The sequence below is a fragment of the Sorex araneus genome, chromosome X, assembly GCF_027595985.1.
Source record: "Sorex araneus isolate mSorAra2 chromosome X, mSorAra2.pri, whole genome shotgun sequence".
NCBI classification, from domain to species: Eukaryota; Metazoa; Chordata; class Mammalia; order Eulipotyphla; family Soricidae; genus Sorex; species Sorex araneus.
Window position 1 is genome coordinate 166,701,640 of NC_073313.1, and position 22,013 is coordinate 166,723,652.

Below are 22,013 nucleotides of genomic sequence, written 5' to 3' on the forward strand. Positions count from 1 at the left end.
CGGGGCTCCGAGGGGAGGGGTGGGGCATTGTGGGCGGGGACTATGGGCACACTGGGCGGGGCTCTGCTTGGGGTGGGGCTCCTAGGGGCCCTGTAGGCGTGGGTACTGCGCAAGGGGCGGGGCTCTGAGGGAGGGTGGAGCGGTGGGCGTGGCTATCGTAGAAGGGGTGGGGCTATGGATGAGGGTGGGGCTGTGGGCGTGGCTAGTGCTAGAGGGGCGGGGCTCTGAATGAGGGTGGGGAGCTGTGGGCGGGACAACTGTGGAAGGGGCAGGGCTCTGAGGGTCCTGGAAGCTCCAGGTTCCCAGGCCTGCAAGGAGAGGGCTGGTCTGATTTCAGGTCTCTGTTCTGGGGCTCACTTCTCTTTTTTAAATTAAATAAATTAAATTAATTTAAAGTTGCATCACCGTGAGATGCAGTTACCAGCTTTCCTGTTTGAGTTTCAGTCACACAATGATGGAACACCCATCCCTCCACCAGGGCACACTCCCCACCACCCATGTCCCCAGTATCCGCCCCCCCCCCCCTCCCCCTGTCTCCATCGCAGACAATTTCCGGCTCACTTTTCACAGGAAAGGCAATTACTGGAGCTCAGCGGAAGTCTGTGCTTGGCACCCAGTGGGTCCCCGCTCTGTCCCCAGCCCTGCGTGGTCCTGCAAACTCCTGCAGGGGCACCCCGGAGCCAGCCCCAGGCCTCCAGCACCCAGAGTCTGCTGCAACCGTGCAGGAGGCTCGTTAGCGCTGATATATTAAAACAATTAATAGTAAACCAAGTCCGGATTCTCTGCACTGTAGCTCTGAGCTGAAGGCCTGCACCGCTCCAGCTGAGAGACGCGTGTTGGGAAACTCGGACCCTTTCTTCCACCTTAGAAGTGCATCGAGGGGGGGCAGGAGCGAGAGCACAGTGGGGAGGGCGTTGACCTGGCACGCAGCCAACCCGGGTTCGATCCCCGACATCCCATAGGGTCCCCTGAGCACCGCCAGGAGTGATTCCTGAGTGCAGAGCCAGCCAGGAGTCAGCCTTGAGCATCGCCGGGTGGGACCCCCAAAACAAACACACACAAATTAAACCCTCCCGTTCTTTCTTTCCCTGAGCCAGGCCCTCCAGCATCTGGGAGAAATGTATAGATTCCTACTCTGCCAAAGCCAGTGGCGCCAAGAATTTCAGAGGACGGGGGAGGGAGCAGGCGTTGCTCGTGGAACCCTTTGCTGCCTCCCTAGAGCGTGCAGGACACCCACTGACCCGCCCCATGGGCGTCCCTTCCACCCATCTATTTTCCCTTCCACCCATCTATCTTATTTGCATTCTTTACACTATCTGGCAGCGGGCAACGTTTGCTTAGTCGGAAGCCTTTGCAGATAAGAGCAGAATTCCATTTCACCTCCTCTCCATGTCCATTTTCTCCCCCCAACAACCCCCCCACACACACACTTTGGATAATGATCTCCTAAACCTCGAATTGGCTGCTAACGTGTAACTCATCTCTTTGTATTTTTTTTTTTTTTGAGTAACACCCGGCGATGCACAGGGGGGTCACTTCTGGCTCTGCAATCAATCTTGGTGGTATTGGGAAGCCAGGAGGTGTCAGGGATCAAACCTGGAACTCTTTGTTTGGCTTTTTGGGTCCCACCCAGCGATGCTCAAGGCTGACTCCTGGCTCTGCACTCAGGAATCCCTCCTGGCGGTGCTCGGGGGACCCTAGGGGATGCCGGAGATCAAACCCAGGTCGGCCAAGTGCCAGGCAAACACCCTCCCCGCTGTGCTGTCGTTCTGGGTCCTCTTTCTTTCTTTTTTTCCTTCCTTCCTTCCTTCCTTCCTTCCTTCCTTCCTTCCTTCCTTCCTTCCTTCCTTCCTTTCTTTTCTTCTTTCTTTCTTTCTTTCTTTCTTCCTTTCCTTTCTGTCTCTCCTTTCTTTTTTCTCTTTTTCTCTACTTTCTTTTTTCTTTCTCTTTCTCTCCCTCTTTCTCCCTCCCTCGCTTCTTCCTTCCTTCCTTCTTTATCTTCCTTTCTCCCTTCCTTCTTTCCTTTGTTTCTTCTTTCTTTCCTTTCTTTTTTCTTTCTCTCTTTCCTTTTTCTTTCTCCCTCCCTCCTTTCTTCTCCCTTCCTTCCTCCCTACCTTCCTCCCTCCCTCCCTTCCTTCCTTCTTTCCTTCTTCCTCCCTCCCTCCCTCCTTTCTCCTCCCTTCCTCCCTTCCTTCCTTCCTTCTTTCCTTCTTTCCTTCTTCCTCCATCCCTCTCTCCCTCCCTCCCTTACTCCCTTCCTCCATCCCTCCCCTCCCTCCCCACTCCTGGCAGTGCTCTGGGACCCCTATGGGATGCCGGGGATCAAACCTGGGTCTGCCACATGAGAGACAAGCGTCCTCCCCGCTGTGCTATCACTTCAGCCCCAATACTTCGCTTTTCCTCCCTGAGAACAGGAGCCCACCCCCACCCCCTTGTTCCCCCCCCCGCCCCCTCCCACCAGGCTTTGATACTAATTAACTGCCAACAGGCCTTTGCACAGTGGCGGGAGCCTGTAGTTCCCCGTGCAGCCGGCAGAGGGAGCCAGAGAGCTTTGGGCCCTCGTCAGGCCCGTTTCCCCAGGGCTGGGTGGGGCCGGGAACCCTCCTTCCTGCACCCCCAGGCCTGACTCAGAGACCAGCCAGCCGCCAGGGGACAGGCTGGGGCCTGCCTCCCCCCTCCGACCCGAGCCCCGCTGAGCCTGGGCCCCGGGAGAGAGGAATCCTCCCGGACCCTTGCTCCCGGCTTCCAAGGTCTCCCTCTGATTTTCTCTTTTCTTTCTTATTTTGGGGGTTGGGGGGGGGTGGATGGTTGGGGCCACACTCAGTGCTCAGGGGTTAAAGCCTGGCTCAGGGAGCCCACCCGGGCCAGCTGCATGCACGGCAAGCGCGCTGCCCATTGTGCTACCTTTGTGGCCCCTGCCTCCCTCTTTCCTCCGTCACAGGAACACACGGTTGTTAATTCCAAGGTCTCCAGGGCGCTCCTGAGAAACGGGCTCTGGGAGCGAAAACAATAGTGCAGGGGGTGGGGGGGCGTTGGCCTTGCACGCGGCCAACCCGGGTTCGATTCCCAGCATCCCATAGGGTCCCCCGAGCACCGCCAGGAGTAATTCCTGAGTGCAGAGCCAGGAGTCGGCCCTGAGCATCGCCGGGTGGGACCCACAAATACAAAATAAAAGACTCTTTTTGCTCTGTGTTTGGGTCATGACCTGGTAGTACTTCAGGGCTGACTCTGGGCTCTGAGCCAGGGTCTCGCCCTCCTCCCTCCCTCCTTCTGCTTCCTCCCTCCCTTCCCTCCATTCCTCCCTCCCTCCCTCCCTCCTTTCCTTCCTTCCCTCCCTCCCTTCCTTCCTTCCTTCCTTCCTTCCTTCCTTCCTTCCTTCCTTCCTTCATTCCTTCCTTCGTTCCCCCTTCCACCCTTCCTTCTTTCTCTCCTTCCTTTCTTCCCTCCCTCCTTTTTTCCTTCCTTCCCTCCCTCTCTCCTTCCCCTCTTCCTTCCTTCCTTCCTTCCTTCCTTCCTTCCCTCCCTCCCTCCCTCCTTTCTTTCTTTCTTTCTTTCTTTCTTTCTTTCTTTCTTTCTTTCTTTCTTTCTTTCTCTCTCTCTCCCTCCCTCCCTCCCTCCCTCCCTTCCTTCCTTCCTGCCTTCCTTCCTTCATTCCTTCCTTCCTCTTTCCTTCTTTCTTTCCTTCTTTCTTCATCTTTCTTTCCTTCCTTTCTTCCTCTTACCTTCTTTCTTTCTCTCTTTCTTTCCCTCTTCCTTCCTTTCTTTCTTTCTTTCTTTCACTCTATTTCTCTTTTTCTTCCTTTCTTTTCTTCTTTCTTCCTCTCTCCTTCCTTCCTTCTTTCCGTCTTCTTTTTTTCTCTCCTTCCTTCCTTCCTTCCTTCCTTCCTTCCTTCCTTCCTTCCTTCCTTCCTTCCTTCCTTCCTTTTCCTTTGTTTTCTTTGGTGCCACACCCAATGGTGCCAGGGGCTTACTCCAGCTCAGGGATCACTCCTGGTGGCGCTCGGGGGACCCTATGGTATGTCGGGGATCGAACATGGTCAGCCGGGTGCCAGGCCAAGGCCCTCCTGCTGTGCTCTCGCTCCAGCCCTGGGACTCTGGAGTTTTCTTATTGTTTCCCTGCAGGGATGTTTTGGGCATGAAACCCATCCTCATCAATGTTGTAAATCTCGGGGCCTTAAAAGAAAGTGGCAGCCAACGAGAAGGGTTCGATCCCAGCATCCCATAGGGTCCCCCAAGTCTCACCAGGAATAACCCCTGAGCACTGCTCAGTGTGACCCTCCTGTGTAGCACTGTCGCACTGTCGTCCCAGTGCGCATCGATTGGCTCGAGTGGGCGCCAGTCACGTCTCCACGGTGAGACTTGTTGTGACTGTGTTTGGCATCTCAAAGACGCCACGGGGAGCTTGCCCGGCTCTGCTGTGCGGGCGGGATCCTCTCGGTAGCTTGCTGGGCTCTCTGAGAGGGGCGGAGGAATCGAACCCGGGTCCGCTGTTTGCAATCGCTCCAGACCCTCCCTTTAAAAAAAAAAATCAACAGAGAAGTCATAGCAGGCCCCTAAGGTCACACAGCAAATCCATAGAGAGAGAAAGCGGGTAAGGGTTCTAATCTCCCTGGGTTTTGGGGATAAATGCTTTCAGCCCAGGGGAGATGCATATCATTCCCTCCCAGCCCTTCACTATTGTATTCCTTTTTTCTTTCTTTGCTTTTGGGTCCCACCCAGCGATGCTCAGGGCTGACTCCTGGCTCTGCACTCAGGAATCACTCCCGGTGGTCCTCCGGGGATCCTATGGGATGCCGGGGATTGAACCTGGGTCGGCAGTGTGCCAGGCCAACGCCCTCCCTGCTGTGCTATCACTCCAGCCCCACTATTGTATTCTTTGGGAGAAATCCAAGACTCTGATAAACTACACAACAAGGGGTGGATTCTCCACCTCTGATACGGACAATCAGATCAGCCAGCTCTGGGCGTGAGGTCAGACCCTTGGAAGACAGGAAAGAAAGAAGCTTTTTTTGCCTTTTTGGGTCCCACCCGGCGATGCTCAGGGCCGACTCCTGGCTCTGCACTCAGGAATCACTCCTGGTGGGGAACCATATGGGATGCCGGGAATCGAATCTGGGTCTGCTGGGTGCAAGGCTGCCTTATCCGCTGTCTGATCACTCAGGCCCTGCATTTTTTAGTTTTGGTTTTGGGTCCCACCCGACGATGCTCAGTGCTGACTCCCGGCTCTGCACTCAGGAATCACTCCTGGCGGTGCTTGGGGGACCCCATGGGATGCCGGGGATCGAACCCGGGTCGGCCGCATCCGGCCCATAAGTCCATTCCCTTTAACCCAGTCCTTTTATTTATTTATTTATTTTTTTGGTTTTTGGGTCACACCCGGCGATGCACAGGGGTTACTCCTGGCTCTTCACTCAGGAATTATCCCTGGCGGTGCTCAGGGGACCATATGGGATGCTGGGATTAGAACCGGGGTCGGCCGAGTGCAAGGCAAACGCCCTGCCCGCTGTGCTATCGCTCCAGCCCTAACCCAGTCCTTTTAATTCACTCTTCAGAGCCCTACTCGCAGTGTCCTGTCACTCGGTCCCTGACCCCGTCCGGTGACCCGCAGAATCCCGGGGTCTTTTCTGGGCCAGTTTTGTGCCGCTGTGTCCTCTGCCGTCTGTATGTACTTCATGTGGCTTCATGTCACGTCCCGGCCACAGCTCCGGGCTGACTCGTTCTGTTTCCAAGCTACACATCAGGCCCCAGAGAAGCCTTACCCGGCGTGAAAATAGACGGTATTGGGGCCGGAGCCATAGCACAGTGGGGAGGGCGTTGGCCTTGCACTCGGCCGACCCGGGTTCGATTCCCAGCATCCCCTAGGGTCCCCCGAGCACCTCCAGGAGTGATTCCTGAGTGCAGAGCCGGGAGTCAGCCCTGAGCATGGCCGGGTGGGACCCAAAAAGCAAAAAAAAAATAATAATAGTAATAAAATTTTTTAAAAAGCCAAAAAAAAGTATTAAAAAAAAAAAAGAAAATAGATGGTATTTTGTGTCTGAGGAGTTCCTAGCAATGCTCAGGACAGCATGTGGAGCCAGGGCTCACACCTGGGCATCTGAGTATGCCAGGCGTGTGCCCTAACCTTTAGCTGCCCGCTGGGCCCCCAGGAATCACTTTTGTGAGTTCTCTCTCCTAGTCAGCACCCTCCTCCCTGCCCCATGCAGAATCCAGGGCGCTAAGCCCCTCTCCCATGTGGCCTTAGATTTATTTATCATTATTATTATTATTGTTGGGCTGGAGCGATAGCACAGCGGGGAGGGCGTTTGCCTTGCATGCGGCCGACCCGGGTTTGATTCCTCCGTCCCTCTCGTAGAGCCTGGCAAGCTACCGAGAGGATCCCGCCTGCACGGCAGAGCCTGGCAAGCTCCCCGTGGCGTCTTCGAGATGCCAAACACAGTCACAACAAGTCTCACCATGGAGACATGACTGGCGCCCGCTCGGGCAAACCGATGAACAACAGGACAGTGCTACAGTGCTATTATTATTATTATTGTTGTTGTTGTTGTTGTTGTTGTTGAGGTTTGGGGGCCAGACCCAGCAGGGCTCACTCCTAGCTCTGTGCTCCTCACAGTGCTCGGGGGACCTACCTGGGTCGGCCAGGTGCAAGGCAAACGCCCTCCCCGCTGTGCTATTGCTCCCGTCCCCAATCACATCTCTTTCACCCCCAAACTCCTGGGCACGCAGCCCCCCACAACCACAACCTGCAGTCTCTGGGCTCGGGCTGGGAGGCGGAGAAGTGAGACGACTCAGGAATTCTTTCAGGGCAGAAAGTCAGAAGGAGGCTTCGACGGGGCAGGGCTGTGGAATCCTTCGGAGACGGGAGAAATTCCACATGGGGTGTCGGGGGGACGTTCCCCGCACTCAGCGTCCGAGTGTCGCCAATCTCCTCGGCCTGAGACTGGCTAGTCAGAGGGCCAGCCGATAGGAAAGTTATTGTTCTCTCTCTTTTTTTTTTTTTTTTTTTTTTTTGCTTTTTGGGTCACACCCAGCGATGCTCAGGGGTTACTCCTGGCTCTGCACTCAGGAATTACTCCTGGCGGTGCTTGGGGGACCATATGGGATGCCGGGGATCGAACCCGGGTCGGCCGCGTGCAAGGCAAACGCCCTACCCGCTGTGCTATCGCTCCGGCCCCTGTTCTCTCTCTTTTATTTTTCTTTTGTGGCCAAACCTGGCAGTGCTCAGGGCTGACTCCTGGCTCTGTGCTCAGGGATCCCTCCTGGTGGGGCTTAGGGGTGCCGGGAATCGAACCTCAGTCAGCTGTGAGGCAGGTGCCCTAACCACTGGACTATCTCTCTGGCCCCTGGATGTTGATTTGTTGGTTTGTTTGTTTGGTTTTTGGTTTTGGTTTTGGTTTTGGTTTTTTTGGGTCCCACCCGGCGATGCTCAGGGCTGACTCCTGGCTCTGCACTCAGGGATCACTCCTGGCGGTGCTCGGGGGACCCTATTGGATGCCAGGGATTGAACCCAGGTCGGCAGCGTGCCAGGCCGATGCTCTCCCCTCTGTGCTCTTGCTCCAGCCCCTGGGGTGGGACTTTTAAACACAGTTGGGGTGGTGGTAGGGGAGTTGTGACCCCCCCAACCCCTCCCCCAGGAAGGAGGCGAAGGAGGGTCCAGCTCGGGGTTTGCTAACAAGCCCGGAATCCTTGGTCAGAGGGGGGGATTCGGACAGGGCGGGGTCCCAGAGCAGAGGCAGGCGCCGTCCGCAGGCAGCTGGGAGTGACAGAGCCAAGTCGATGACAGAACAGAGCAAGAAAGCTCAGCTGGCTGAGAGACACAGAGACAGAGAGAGAGACAGACACAGAGAGAGAGACAGGGAGAGAGAGACAGAGACACAAAGAAAGACAGAGATACAGAGACAGAGAGAGACAGAGAGACACAGGGAGAGACAGTGACAGAGAGAGACAGAGAGGGACACAGAGAGACACAGAGAGAGACAGAGAGACACAGAGAGAGACAGGGAGAGAAACAGAGACAGAGACAGAGAGAGAGACAGAAAGACAGAGACAGAGAGAGACAGAGAGAGAGACAGAGACAGAGAGAGACAGAAACAGAGAGAGACAGAGACAGAGAGACAAAGAGAGACAGAGACAGAGAGACAGAAAGAGACAGAGAGAGACAGAGAGAGACAGAGACAGAGAGAGACAGAGAGACAAAGAGAGACAGAGAGAGACAGAGAGACAGAGAGAAAGAGACAGAGAGAGACAGAGAGACAGAGAGAGACAAAGACAGAGAGAGACAGAGAGACACAGAGACAGAGAGACACAGAACACACTGCTTTAAGCGCCCTGCCCCGGCCTGAGCCATACCCCGGCAGCGCTGGGCTCTTCCTTTGAGGGCCCTGAGCCCTGTCCTACGCCCCTCACCCCCCATGGTTCCCGGACACCGCCAGGGGTCACTCCCAAGCCCCCCTGAGCCTTGCAGGGTGGACCCCCCACCCCCGCCCCCAGCCGGCCCCGTAAACTAAACGCTCAGGACACAGCAGATCTGCGCCCGGGGCAGCCAGGGGCAGGTCTGGCCGCAAGGGCCCTCAGGAGCGGTGCAGACTCAGGTGTCGGGACAATGAGCGGAAGCCGCGGCCTCCCGGGGCTGCAGGAAGAGTGTGGAAACGGGGGAGAAGGCACATCCTCGCCCTGGCCTCGCCCCTGCGCAGGCTCAGGCCTGGGGCCTTCCTGCTGTCTGCTGGGTGGGGGCCCGCCCGGCGGTGCTCAGGGCTGACTCCCGGCTCTGCACTCAGGGATCACTCCTGGCGGTGCTCGGGGGACCCTATGGGATGCCGGGGATCGAACCCGGGTCAGCCGCGTGCCAGGCCAACGCCCTCCCCGCTGTGCTGTCACTCCGGCCTTTTTCTTTTTTAGCTTTTGGGCCATGGCCCATAGTGTTCAGGGTTCACTGATTCCTGGCTCTGTGCTCGGGATTGTTCCGAGCAGGGCCCAGGGGACCCTAGGGGATGCCGGGGATCGAACCCAGGACAACTGTGTGCAAGGGAAGTGTGCTATTGCTTCTGGTTCACCAGGGTTGGACGTCTAGAAAAGGTTCAGGGGAACAATCTCCTCCACTTACAAATCAGAGAGCGAAGACCCATTTCCCAATCAGCAGAAGGGCCAGAGAGATAGCACAGTGGGTAAGGCACTTGCCTTGCACTCGACCTACCTGGGTTCGATCCCCGGCATCCCCTAGGGTCCCCCGAGCACCTCCAGGAGTGATTCCTGAGTGCAGAGCCAGGAGTCGGCCCTGAGCATCGCCAGGTGTGGCCCAAAACAAAACAACAACAAAAAAATACCAACAAAAAAACACCGAACAAAACAAAAAAGGCTCCACAAAGGAGAATTGCAAGATGTGTGTGTTCGTTTAAATTCTGGTTTTATTTTACTTTTTTTGTCCCCATGTCCAGGCTCCTTTTATCATTTTCCTTCTATTCTAGACCTTGGAAGTTCCAAATCACTATTTGCTAGATAGGAAAAAATAAATACGTTGGGATTTGGGGGAAGGAAATGTTATTTTAAGAGTCTCAGCTACAGGGTTAAAACAATAGACTGCGTCTCAAAGACAATCTGAAGGAATATATAAAAATATGACCGTTTCCTCTAGAACGGCATCTCCGGTGTGTTAACTTCCCGCCGGAGTCAACTTCTCGTTCCAAAAGAGAAGCCCCCAGCCCTGCTTTTAAAAACAAACAGAAACTCAGCTCCTCAGCTTAAAACATCCAGGTGAAATTCTTTTTCAGTGCACAGTGGTTCCAGCTGGGTGCCGGGGGGAACCAAAAAGGTGAGCGTGACTCACCCAGAGATGAATGAGCTCAAAATCATTCAAAAGACAAAACACAGGAAGAAGAGCCAGCACCTGTGTGCAGATTAGAGTTCTGTGATTCCTTTGCTTCCAGAAAATATGACATTTATTTTAGGTTGTGTGTTTTTTTTGTGGTTTTTTTTGGGGGGTCACACCCGGCCATGCTCAGGGCTGACTCCCGGCTCTGCACTCAGGAATCACTCCTGGAGGTGCTCGGGGGACCCTAGGGGATGCCGGGGATCGAACCCGGGTCAGCCGAGTGCAAGGCAAACACCCTCCCCGCAGTGCTATCACTCCAGCCCCTTTAGCAGGGGGGGCGGGGTTTGAGAGGGGGAATCACACACAATAGTTCTGAGGTCTTTGTCCTGGCTTGATGGTCAGCAGTGACCACTGAGGGGAACCATTTGTGGGGCCGGGAATTGAACCCGGGTCAGCCCCATGCAAGGCAAGCTCCTTTACTCGTGTTATCTCGTCAGTTTTTTATCACAAAGTAGGACAAAGTTTTTTATTTTTTCTTTGCTTTTTGGGTCCCACCCGGCGATGCTCAGGGCTGACTCCCGGCTCTGCATTCAGGGATCACTCCTGGCAGTGCTCGGGGGACCTTATGGGATGCTGGGAATCAAACCTGGGTTGGCCGCGTGCAAGGCCAACGCCCTCCCCGCTGTGCTATCACTCCAGCCCCTGTATTTTATTTCATTATTATTATTATTATTATTATTTGCTTTTTGGGTCCCACACGGCGATGCTCAGGGCTGACTCCCGGCTCTGCACTCAGGAATCACTCCTGGCGGTGCTCGGGGGACCCCATGGGATGCCGGGGATCGAACCCGGGTCGGCCGCGTGCAAGGCCAACGCCCTCCCCGCTGTGCTATCACCCCAGCCCTGGGACAAAGGCTTAATCTGAGGGATGTTGAGGTCGCAATGTTCACTCCTTGTCTGGACAAACCTCTCCCTGCCTCATCCTCCCTCCACTCACCCCACTGTCCTTCCTTGGGCAAGAAAAGCCCAGAGTCAAAGCAATGGGCGTTTTCAAAGCTGGGGCTGGAGCCATAGCACAGCGGGGAGGGCGTTTGTTTGCCTTGCACGCGGCCGACCTGGGTTCGATCCCCGGCATCCCATAGGGTCCCCCTGAGCACCGCCAGGAGTGATTCCTGAGTTGCAGAGTCAGCCCTCAGGTGTGACTGACCCCCCCAAAAAAGCCAACCAACTAAAATAAAAAGAACTTGGGAGTTGCAGCGTTTCTCTGAAGTCTGAGATGGTATCAGTGTATTGGGAGGGTAGAGCCGGGAAGGAATGCAGGGCTCGGGAAGCCCTCAGGGAGCAAATCGGTGTGTGGGGGGTGTTCGGGGACCTGAAGGGACAGGGAGGGACTGTCACCTGTGTCTCCTGGGATCCCCACCCCCCTGCCTCACTCCCCAGGAATCTTGCTCAGTCTACAGTGCTCGGGGTTGCTCCTGGCTCTGTGCTCAGGGTGGGGCGGGATCAGACGGGATCAGAGCTCCCACGTACAAAGTAAGTGCTCAGTTCATTGTACTCTCACTCTCCCTCTCTCTCTGGCGGGTCTTTGGCTTTTGCGAGGGGGCCGTGCCCAGGGATGCTCCCAACTCAGTGCTCAGGCGTCCACGCGGATGCCAGGAAGCAGACCCAGGCTCCCTGCAGGCCCAGCTCAGCCTCCTGCCTTTGGACCCTCCCGTCCGCTCACGCTCCCCTCGGGCCTTCCTGGAGATCAGCGTGGAAGAGGCGTTTCTTTACGAGGTGAAACGTGTGTGTGTGTGTGTGTGTGTGTGTGTGTGTGTGTGTGTGTGAGACAATCTTTGGCAGAGTCTCGAACATGGGGCTTTTCTCATTCTCTCATGATGCCTTTTCGGCAGGTCTGGCTGTGGGGGGAAACTCCAAGTGATAACGGTTGGGTCTTGTGTCGAAATATTGAATGTGATCGAAGGGGAGAGAGAGTCAAGTGGAAATCGTCTGCCACGTAGGCAGGGGGAGGGGTGGGCTGGGGGGGAATACGGGGTTTCTTTTTTTATTTTTTCTTTTTGGGTCCCACCCGGCAATGCTCAGGGCGGACTCCTGGCTCTGTGCTCAGGAATCACTCCTGGCGGTGCTCGGGGGACCCTATGGGATGCCGGGGATCGAACCCGGGTTGGCCGTGTGCAAGACCAGCGCCCTCCCCGCTGTGCTCTCGCTCGGGCCCCAGAGGGAGTGGTTTAAAGGTTTGCCCTCGAGGGGAGAGCAGGCTGGCCTAGTCACCCGACAGGCACAAACCTGCCCTGCAGACTCCAGTCTTGACCCAGACTCCAGTCTCCAGAGACACCCCGCCTGCCTGGAGGAGGCGTTTACGAGCGCACAGGGAGAAACGGAGCTAAAAGGAGCCAGCCTCAGAGCCTAGAGCTGCTGGCACATGTGGGGCGCCAGGGATTTGAACTCATGACCACACGCTCACAGGGCAGGGCTGTGAGTTCCTCCAAGCCTCTCCATGCATCCTGCCTGGATCTTTATTTATTATTATTATTATTATTATTATTATTATTATTATTATTATTATTATTATTTTGCTTTTTGGGTCCCACCCGGCGATGCTCAGGGCTGACTCCCAGCTCTGCACTCAGGAATCACTCCTGGCAGTGCTCGGGGGACCTTATGGGATGCTGGGGATCAAACCCGGGTCGGCCGCGTGCCAGGCAAACACCCTCTCCGCTGTGCTGTCGCTCCGGCCCCTCGAGTATGTCCATCTTGTACCTCCCGGTTTCCATAACTGAGCCCGAGGAAAGGCCATTGTCTAACTGCGTCTAAAACCCGTTCAGAGTTCGCCTGGTGTCACACAGCCCTTGTGGGCCCGGCGCTGCCAGCTAGGGGGACAAGGGTCTCCCGTCCTTTCTTAGGACAGTGACTGAGCCCTCGGCAGCCCCATCGGTATGGACACTCTTGGTTTCTCATTCTGCTTTAGCCTGTGAAGTGTTCCGGAAGAATCCCTGAGTTCTACACTAACTCCTCCCCATTCCAACCTGTGAGAATCTCAACTGGTCGGCCCCAGGGACACAATGTGTTTGTGGGGGGGGATTGTCTTGGGAACCCCCCACCACTGGGGGGGCATTCCCCCTCGGAGAGCTAAAACTGTTACCTAGTTATTATTTCCTTCTTTGTAGTTTAGGTCACATCACGCCCGGCAGGGCTGACTCCGGGCTCTGCGCTCAGGGATCACTCCTGGCGGTGCTCGGGGGACCCTAGGGGATGCCGGGGATCGAACCCGGGTCGCCCACGTGCCAGGGAAGTGCCCTCCCCGCGGTAGCTCTGCAGTTGGGTGAGCCCTACCTACCAGGCTTAACAGCCACCCTGCTGCATTGCTCCCATTAATCCCCCCGATTCAGCAGACAGGGCCGACGTCCGCAGGGGACTGTTCTTTGCAGGACGGATTATCCTTGATCTCGATCTTTCTTTGAGGCTGGGTGATCATTAACACAGACCACAGATACCCTCTTCTCCCCCGGCAGGGAGAGGCACCTCGTTAATAATTCTCCCTCCAGCTTCCTTCTCATCCCACGCCCATCCCGGTAAACCATCGGACCGTCCCCATAAATCATTCATTCTCTCCTTTTTTTTTTTTCTTTTTTTGGGTCCCACCCGGCGATGCCCAGGGCTGATTCCCGGCTCTGCACTCAGGAATCACTCCTGGCGGTGTTCGGGGGACCCTAGGGGATGCTGGGGATCGAACCCGGGTCAGCCGCGTGCCAGGCAAACACCCTCCCAGCTGTGCAATCGCTCCAGCCACATTCTCTCTCTTTTTTTTTTAATTGATTTTTTTTTTTTAATGAAAAAGACCGTGATTTACAAAGTTCTTCATGATGCAGTTGAAACAACTTGGTGTTCGGACACCATCAGTGTGACCCAACCACCACGACCAGCAATATCCCCAGTTTCCCTCCCGTCCCAACCTGCCTCTCTTAGGCACACAATGAACACATGATGAACAACGGGATGACAGTGTGACAGTGCTACAGTGCTTATTCCAACAACACTTTAAGAACTGGCAAATGGTTGTAACTACCTCACAGTGATTCAATAAATTTTTTTTTTAAAAAAAGAACTGTCAAATGGAACGATTAGAAAATAAATCAGTAAGAGCCCAGTTAGTCATTGCTATATGATTGTTGATCTAAGAAAATTAGAAAACTACAACCGCTTCATGCAATAGAATAAAATGTCTCTTCTCGTTTATGCATATTGGTTTTCAACTCTGGAGCCTAAATCTTGTTTTGTTTTGTTTTTTGTTTTTCTTTTTTCTTTTGCTTTTCGGGTCCCACCCGGCGATGCTCAGGGCTGACTCCCGGCTCTGCACTCAGGAATCACTCCTGGCGGTGCTTGGGGGACCATACGGGATGCCGGGGATCGAACCTGGGTCGGCTGCGTGCCAGGCCAGTGCCCTCCCCACTGTGCTCTCGCTCCTTCAACTTTAAGTGTGGGATTTCTATGATCTCATTTGCACCCAAAGAGAGAACTCGGCAAACTAACGCGTGGACTATTCTCAGCTGCTCATTAGCTCACTGTATCCGGAATATCTCCTGGGCCGGTGCCAGATAATAAATCTAGTCCCATTCAGTTCCTTTGACCTCAGTGAATTCCTGACCCCACCCACTCACTGTGGAAGTCTAGGGCCACCCCGCCAGCCTGCCCCGGGGCCTTGCTCCCACGGGGTCCACCGCTGTGACACACGCCCTCCTCCAGTGTCCTGGGGCAGGTGAGGAGACGCCTTCATTTCACAAACGCCTGAACTCTACTTAACTTGCATTTTCTTTTCTGTCTGTTTGAAATTTATTTTTTTTTTTGGGGGGAAGCCACACCCAGCGATGCTCAGGGCTGACTCCTGGCTCTGCACTCAAGGATCACTCCTGGCAGTGCTCAGGGGACCCTATGGGATGCCGGGGATCGAACCCGGGTCGGCTGTGTGCCAGGCAAACACCCTCCCCGCTGTGCTACTTTCTGGACCCAATAATCAAAATAATTGTTTTGTTTTTGAGCCACACCTGGTGATGCTCAGGGCTGACTCCTGGCTCTGCACTCAGGAATTATTCCTGGCAGTGCTCAGGGGACCCTATGGGATGCTGGGAATCGAACCCTGGTCAGCCTGGTGCAAGGCAAACGCCCTCCCCGCTGTGCTATTGCTCCAGCCCCAAGGGACCCTTTTATTTATTTTATTTATTTATTTATTTGGCCTTTTGGGTCCCACCCGGCGATGCTCAGGGCTGACTCCTGACTCTGCACACAGGAATCACTCCTGGTGGTGCTCGGGGGACCCTAGGGGATGCCGGGGATGGAACCTGGGTTGGTCATATGCCAGGCAAACGCCCTGTCCGCTGTGCTATGTCTCCAGCCCCCTTAACTTTCCTTTTCAACCACGAAAGCAACCTTTCCCTTATCCAATCCTGAGTCTCACCTGCCTTTATCTACCCTAATCTAATCCCAGCCAAACCCTGAATCCAGAGTAGGACGACACCTAATCATTAGCCAAAGTGGAACAATCACCGCTTGGACTAGACTTGCATTTTAAACTTTAAGCACAGGAACACTTAATTCCTAAACAATTCCTAAGTTCCCACCCAGACCCCTCCTCTGGCCCTGATCCTAACCATAACCATTGCTCTCCTCCGCCAAACCTGCTTATTAACTGAAATTGAGCTATCACCCTGTGATTTGGGCTCCCTGTGGGGTTCAGGATCAAATCTGGGTTCAGCCATGATCAAGGCAAGTTCCTGACCCACTGTCCTATTTCCCTGGATCCTCTTTCAAGTGTTTTATTTTATTTATTTCTTTATTTATTTGTGTATTTATTTATTTATTTATTTATTTTTCTGCGTCACACCCAGCGATGCTCAGGGCTTGACTCCCAGCTCTGTGCTCAGGGATCACTCCTTGTGGTGCTCTGGGGACCCTATGGGATGCTGGAGATCGAACCCGGGTCGGCTGTGTCCAAGGCAAACGCCCTCCCCGTTGTGCTGTTGCTCCAGCCCCTCTTTCAACATACTTATTTTTCACTGCAAACCATTTTAAGCATAAATTAGAGAAATAATAGAAAACAGTATAACGTATATATTAGTAAATCCACTGGCAAATCATAGCATTTTGTCATAAATACCTAACTTAGACATTGTTTGAAAAATAAAATTATATGTCTATATAATTTAAATCTCTCTCTTTTTCTTTTTTTTGCTTTTTGGGTCACACCCGGCCATGCACAGGGGTTACTCCTGGCTCATGCACTCAGGACTTACTCCTGGCGGTGTTCGGGGGACCCTATGAAATACTGGGAATCGAACCTGGGTCGGCCGTGTGCAAGGCAAATGCCTTAACCCTGAATTTTCTTTTTCTTTTCTTTTTTTTGCTTTTTGGGTCACGCCCAGCAATGCTCAGGGGTGACTCCCGGCTCTGCACTCAGGAATCACTCCTGGCGGTGCTCGGTGGACCCTAGGGGATGCTGGGAATCGAACCCATGTCGGCCGCTTGCAAGGCAAACGCCCTGCCCATTGTACTATCGCTCCAGCCCTTAGGAATTATTCTTGGCAGTGTTCAGGGGACCGTATGGAATGCCGGGGATCGAACCCCAGCTGGGTGCGTGCAAGGTAGACACCATGTTACCCTCTGTGCTATCACTCTGGCCCTTCTATTTTTTTTTTTTTTTGTACCATCAACAGTGCCACAATTCAGGATCACAACTTACAAGGACCTGACCAAATTAATGGCCACATTCAAAATAAATAGCAGTAATTACCCATCCCCATTATTTATAAGTACATTTCACCTCCGGGCACCGCTTTGATGGAGGAAGTCGCTGTAATGTCCTCGGAGGAGAGTTAAGCATCATTACTCCCCTCCACAATCAAAGACTGAGTTTTATCAGAAGGTCAAGGGACTTACCACAAGTTACACAGCCAGGCACTGGAGTTAAAAAACACAATCTAAGCGTCTCTTTGATTAGGGAAAAAAAAAATTTTCCTTCAAAAGTTCAATGAATGTGCCTGAGAACATTAAAAAAAAACCCAACAATTTCATAACAAAGAGACTTTAGCAGTACTGAGTAATAGCAAACTTGAACTTGAAAAAGGAAAATCGAAAAGCCACTTTCAGAACCAGACCCTGAGGACTCCTTTCCACGCTAGTCTAGCTTCCCGCAGGTGCGTTTAGCAACCTGGCCTCTATCCACGGCCGATCTCTGCAGGCCGGATATGAGATAAGTCGGAGATGAGGAAAGTTGTTTTTCCTGGAATAAGGAAATAAGAAAAGTTCTAGAGACTTCCAGGCTCCCAGCCCCTCCCAGCTACGGGGGCCGGTGGGAATGGGGCAGAGACTCAGGAAGAAGGTGACTTCGGTGAGTCCAAGACCTGAGGAGGAAGGCATCTGGGGGGACCAGACGGGGTGGGGGAAGGGGCTGGGCCACACCCAGCAGTGCTCAGGGCTGACTCCCGGCTCTGTGCTCAGGGCTGACTCCCGGCTCTGTGCTCAGGGCTGACTCCTGGCTCTGTGCTCAGGGCTGACTCCCGGCTCTGTGCTCTGTGATGCCGAGAGGCCCTAGGGATGCCGAGGATCCAACCCTGGTTGGCTTCTGTGAAGTTCTGGGTTTGATTCCCGGCTCTCGGCGGGAGAAGGGAAGAAATACGACGACTAGAATCAGGAGTATTAGGACTGGAGAGATAATCCACCAGGAAAGACTCGTGCCTGGCACGCGGCTGACCCGGGTTGGATCCCCGGCACCCCACAGGGTCCCCTGAGCACTGCCAGGAGAGTCAGCCCTGAGCTCTAATAATAAGAACTTTGCCTTTGGAAGAATGACCCTTTCTCTCAAAGCATTTGGTTTGTTCTATTTTTTTTCTTTTTTTCTTTTTTGGGTCACACCCAGCGATGCTCAGGAGTTGCTCCTGGTTTTGCACTCAGAAACTACGCCTGGCGGTGCTCGGGCAACCATATGGGATGCTGGGAATCGAACCTGGGTCGGCCACGTGCAAGGCAAACGCTCTACCCGCTGTGCTATCCCTCCAGACCCTCTTTTTTCTTTTTGGGTCCCACCCGGCGATGCTCAGGGCTGACTCCCGGCTCTGCACTCAGGAATTACCCCTGGCGGTGCTCAGGGGACCCTATGGGATGCTGGGATTTGAACCCGGGTCGACCGCGTGCAAGGCAAACGCCCTCCCCGCTGTGCTATCGCTCCGGCCCCTCAAAGCATTTGGGACCAACAATTGAAGGATATTGTGAGATCCCACACGGAAAAACGGCGCCATGTGCATCTGAAAGATGATTCATCTTCAGTAAATTTTCTAACATTTGGGTCGCATTCCACAATTGAAACGTGGCCTTTCCCCCCCTTTGATGGGACGATTTCGGGTGGGGATCTGTGCTTCATTCCTTGGGAACATTTCCTTTTTAATCACAGTTATGATAAATTAAGCTCTAGCATAAACCCTATCTTTTTTTTTTAGTGTTTTATTTTGTTTCTCTAAAGTAGTTCACAATATTTATTGACATTTGATATCCGAACACCAATCCCACCGCAGTGACACCTTCCCACCACCATATTTGGGATGTTTCTGTTCCAACCCCTGCCCCAAAGCAGAACCGAAATCATTGATTTTTGTATTGTTTATTATTATTATTATTATTATTATTATTATTATTATTCCATATTGGATATGCCAAAAACAGTAACAATAAGTCTCTCAATGAGAGACGTTACTGGTGCCCACTCGAACAAATCGATGAGCAATGGGATGACAGTGACAGTGATTATTATTATTATTTTCTTTTTGGGCCATACCGGCAATGCTCAGGGCTGACTCCCGGCTCTGCACTCAGGAATCACTCCTGGTGGTGCTCGGAGGACCCTATGGGATGCCGGGGATTGAACCCTGGGTCGGCTGCGTGCCAGGCCAACGCCCGCTGTGCTACTGCCCGGCCTTTTCACCTGCTTCAAGACGCCTGTTTGGTTCTCTAAAGCCTCACTCACACTGGCCGTGACCTTCCCCGGGCGGGAATGCAAACACGGCAGGTGCCCGAAAGGCTTAATTTGGCCGCTGACTTCTAGAGGCTATTTGATGCCTCTGAGTTTTCCTTTCCTTAAGTACAGCGTGAACGTCTCCTGCTTCTACAGCAGTCACTGCCTTTCTCCTCTCCATGTCTGCTGCGTGAGCTTACTTTCTCTTGAGATGCAAAACACAGGGCGAGAGTCCAGCAGACTCACTTGAGGCACATATAAAGGTGGATTTTGGGAGCGCCAGAGCAACAGCACAGCGGGGAGGGCGTTTGCCTTCCACGTGGCAGGCCCGGGTTCGATCCCCGGCATCCCCTAGGGTCCCCCGAGCACCGCCAGGAGTGATTCCTGAGTGCAGAGCCGGGAGTCAGCCCTGAGCATCGCCGGGTGGGACCCAAAAAGCCAAACAAAGATGGGGATTTGTGCATATTGCAAAATGATCATTCTGATGTTTTCCCTCGAATGAGAACACCTGCCTCGCACCCGAGGCTTGATTCCAGCTCAGCATGGTACCCCAGCACCTCAGGTGGCACCCAGGGGTGCAATCCCCCCAACAAAATGAAAACAAAGTACAATACAGCCCCTAACTATGTCATCATCATCATCATCATCATATTAGTATCACTGTCATCCCATTGCTCATCGATTTGCTCGAGCGGGCACCAATAACATCTCCATTGCGAGACTTGTTGTGACTGTTTTTGGCATATTCGTTTGCCTTGCACGTGGCCGACCTGGGTTCAATTCCTCCGCCCCTCTCTTGGCAAGCTACCGAGAGTATCTCGCCTGCACGGCAGAGCCTGGCAAGCATCAGATTAGTAGTAGCAAAAATTATTTTTTTGGTCATACCCAGCGATGCTGAGGGGTTTCTCCTGGCTCTGCACTCGGGAATCACTCCTGGCGGTGCTCAGGGGATCCTGTTTGATGCCAGGGATCGAACTAGGGTCGACTGCATGCAAAGCAAATGCCCTCCCCGCTGTGCTATCGCTCTGATCTAATAGCAGCTCCAATAGCAAATGTTACTTGTAGGTAATCGCTTCCTGCAAAAGAGAAAAAACAAAACAAAACAGAACAGATTGTATTGTGGTGCTAAGTGAGGGAAGCAGGACAAAAAGAAAAAGCAAGCAGCGAGAGGGAAAGATAGGACAGTGGGGAGGGCTTTCGATCCTGGCATCCCATAGGGTCCCCCGAGCACCGCCAGGAGTGATTCCTGAGTACAGAGAGCCAGGAGTCAGCCCTGAGCATCGCCGGGTGGAACCCAAAGACAAAACAAAAATTAAAAAAGAAAAAGAGAAAGAAAGAAAACGTAAACATGTCGGTTATCAGAGAATTCAAGGGGGCTGGAGCGATAGTACAGCGGGGAGGGCGTTTGACTTGCACACGGCCAACCTGGGTTCGAATCCCAGCATCCCATAGAGTCCCCTGAGCACTGCCAGGAGTAATTCCTGAGTGTAGAGCCAGGAGTAACCCCTGTGCATCACTGAGTGTGACCCAAAGAGCAAAAAAAAAAGAAAAAAGAATTCAAATTGTAGTAAAATCGAAGTCTAGAGGTCTCTATAAACATGATCACTCTTAGAATTGCCCATTCTTAATCTCAGTGTAGTAAACACACACACACACACACACACACACACACACACACACACAGACTACCCTACCTGGGGCAAATGGGGCTCTCTGCATTCTTGGCCAGACAGGTTTTATTTATTTTTTATTAATTAATTATTTTTTTGGCTTTTTTGGGTCCCACCCAGCGATGCTCAGGGCTGACTCCCAGCTCTGCACTCAGGAATCACTCCTGGCAGGGCTCAGGGGACCCTATGGGATGCCGGGGATCGAACCTGGGTCAGCCGTGTGCCAGGCCAACGCCCTCCTCACTGTGCTCTCGCTCCAGCCCCCCGGACAGTTTTTAATTTGTCCTTGCGGTCAGCTGTTTTGTTGGGGGAAAAAAAATGCTTTCTGCAAGAGAGCCACTGTCCCCCCCCTCCACCCTCCCTCCCAGTTCTGCAATGGATGATTTGTTTTTTTCCCCTCCAGTAACGGGATGGACCAGCTGGGATCTCGTTTCAGAGCTCACGCACCCAGGAGGAATGGGTCCAAGTTATTTTCAGGAAACGGAGTAAACAAACACAAAGCCAAGAGCTCCCATCATCAAGGGTCCTCCCACCAAATGAACTGAAATTACATTTATGCCTTGGAGAGCCTCCCGTCAACGTTTATAGAGCCCCTAATGAAGGACATTTAGTTTGTCTGCAATTCTAAGTGGGATTTCCCCCTCCTGCCTCCCTCTCCCCCCAATAAACTAAATTCTGCCTTTTCTGGGCTACGCCCCGTTCTACTTAGTTTACCCTGGGCTTTGCACTCAGGAATCACTCCTGGCGGTGCTGGGTGGGGGGGGGCCTAGGGGATGCTGGGGAATCGAACCCGGGTCGCCTGTGTACAAGGCAAATACCCTCCTGGCTGTCCTATCGCTCTGGCCCCTGGATTTAATTTTTTTTTTGTTGGGGACACACTCAACTGTGCTCAGGGCTGACTCCTGGCTCTGTGCTCAAGCATCACTCCTGGTGGTACTTGGGAGACCCTATGGGATGCTGGGGATCGAATCCTGGTAGATTGAGAGCGAGGCAAGCCCCCTACCAGAGACAGCCATCTCTCCAGTCCCACCCCTGCATTTTTTTTTTCTTTTAACAGAACAGCTCAAGGGGCTGGAGCTGTAGCACAAAGGTTAGGGCGTGGGCCTTGCACGCAGCTGACCGCTACTAAGGGTCAGCCCTTGTCACTCAGGCGCAGCCACTGAGCACAGAGCCAGGAGTCGCCCATGAGTACTGCTGGCCGTGCCCCGGGGCCCTCAAAATAATAATAAAAATCAGAATCACTTGATAGAAAAAATCTCGGGGCCAGAGAGATAGCACAGTGGGGAGGTCATTTGCCTGGCATGGGTTCGATCCCCGGCATCCCATAAGACCCCCCAAGCCCCGCCAGGAGTGATTCCTGAGTGCAGAGCCAGGGGTAACCTCTGAGCATAGCCGGGTGGGATCTAAAAGGCCAAAAGAAAAAAAGATTTTTTTTTTTTTACTAAGTTGTCTTCAAATCTTTTACACTGGGTCCCTTTGAACAGAGATGCAACCAGCGGAGAATTTATTTCATCACCCAACACCCTCTGGCTACATAGTT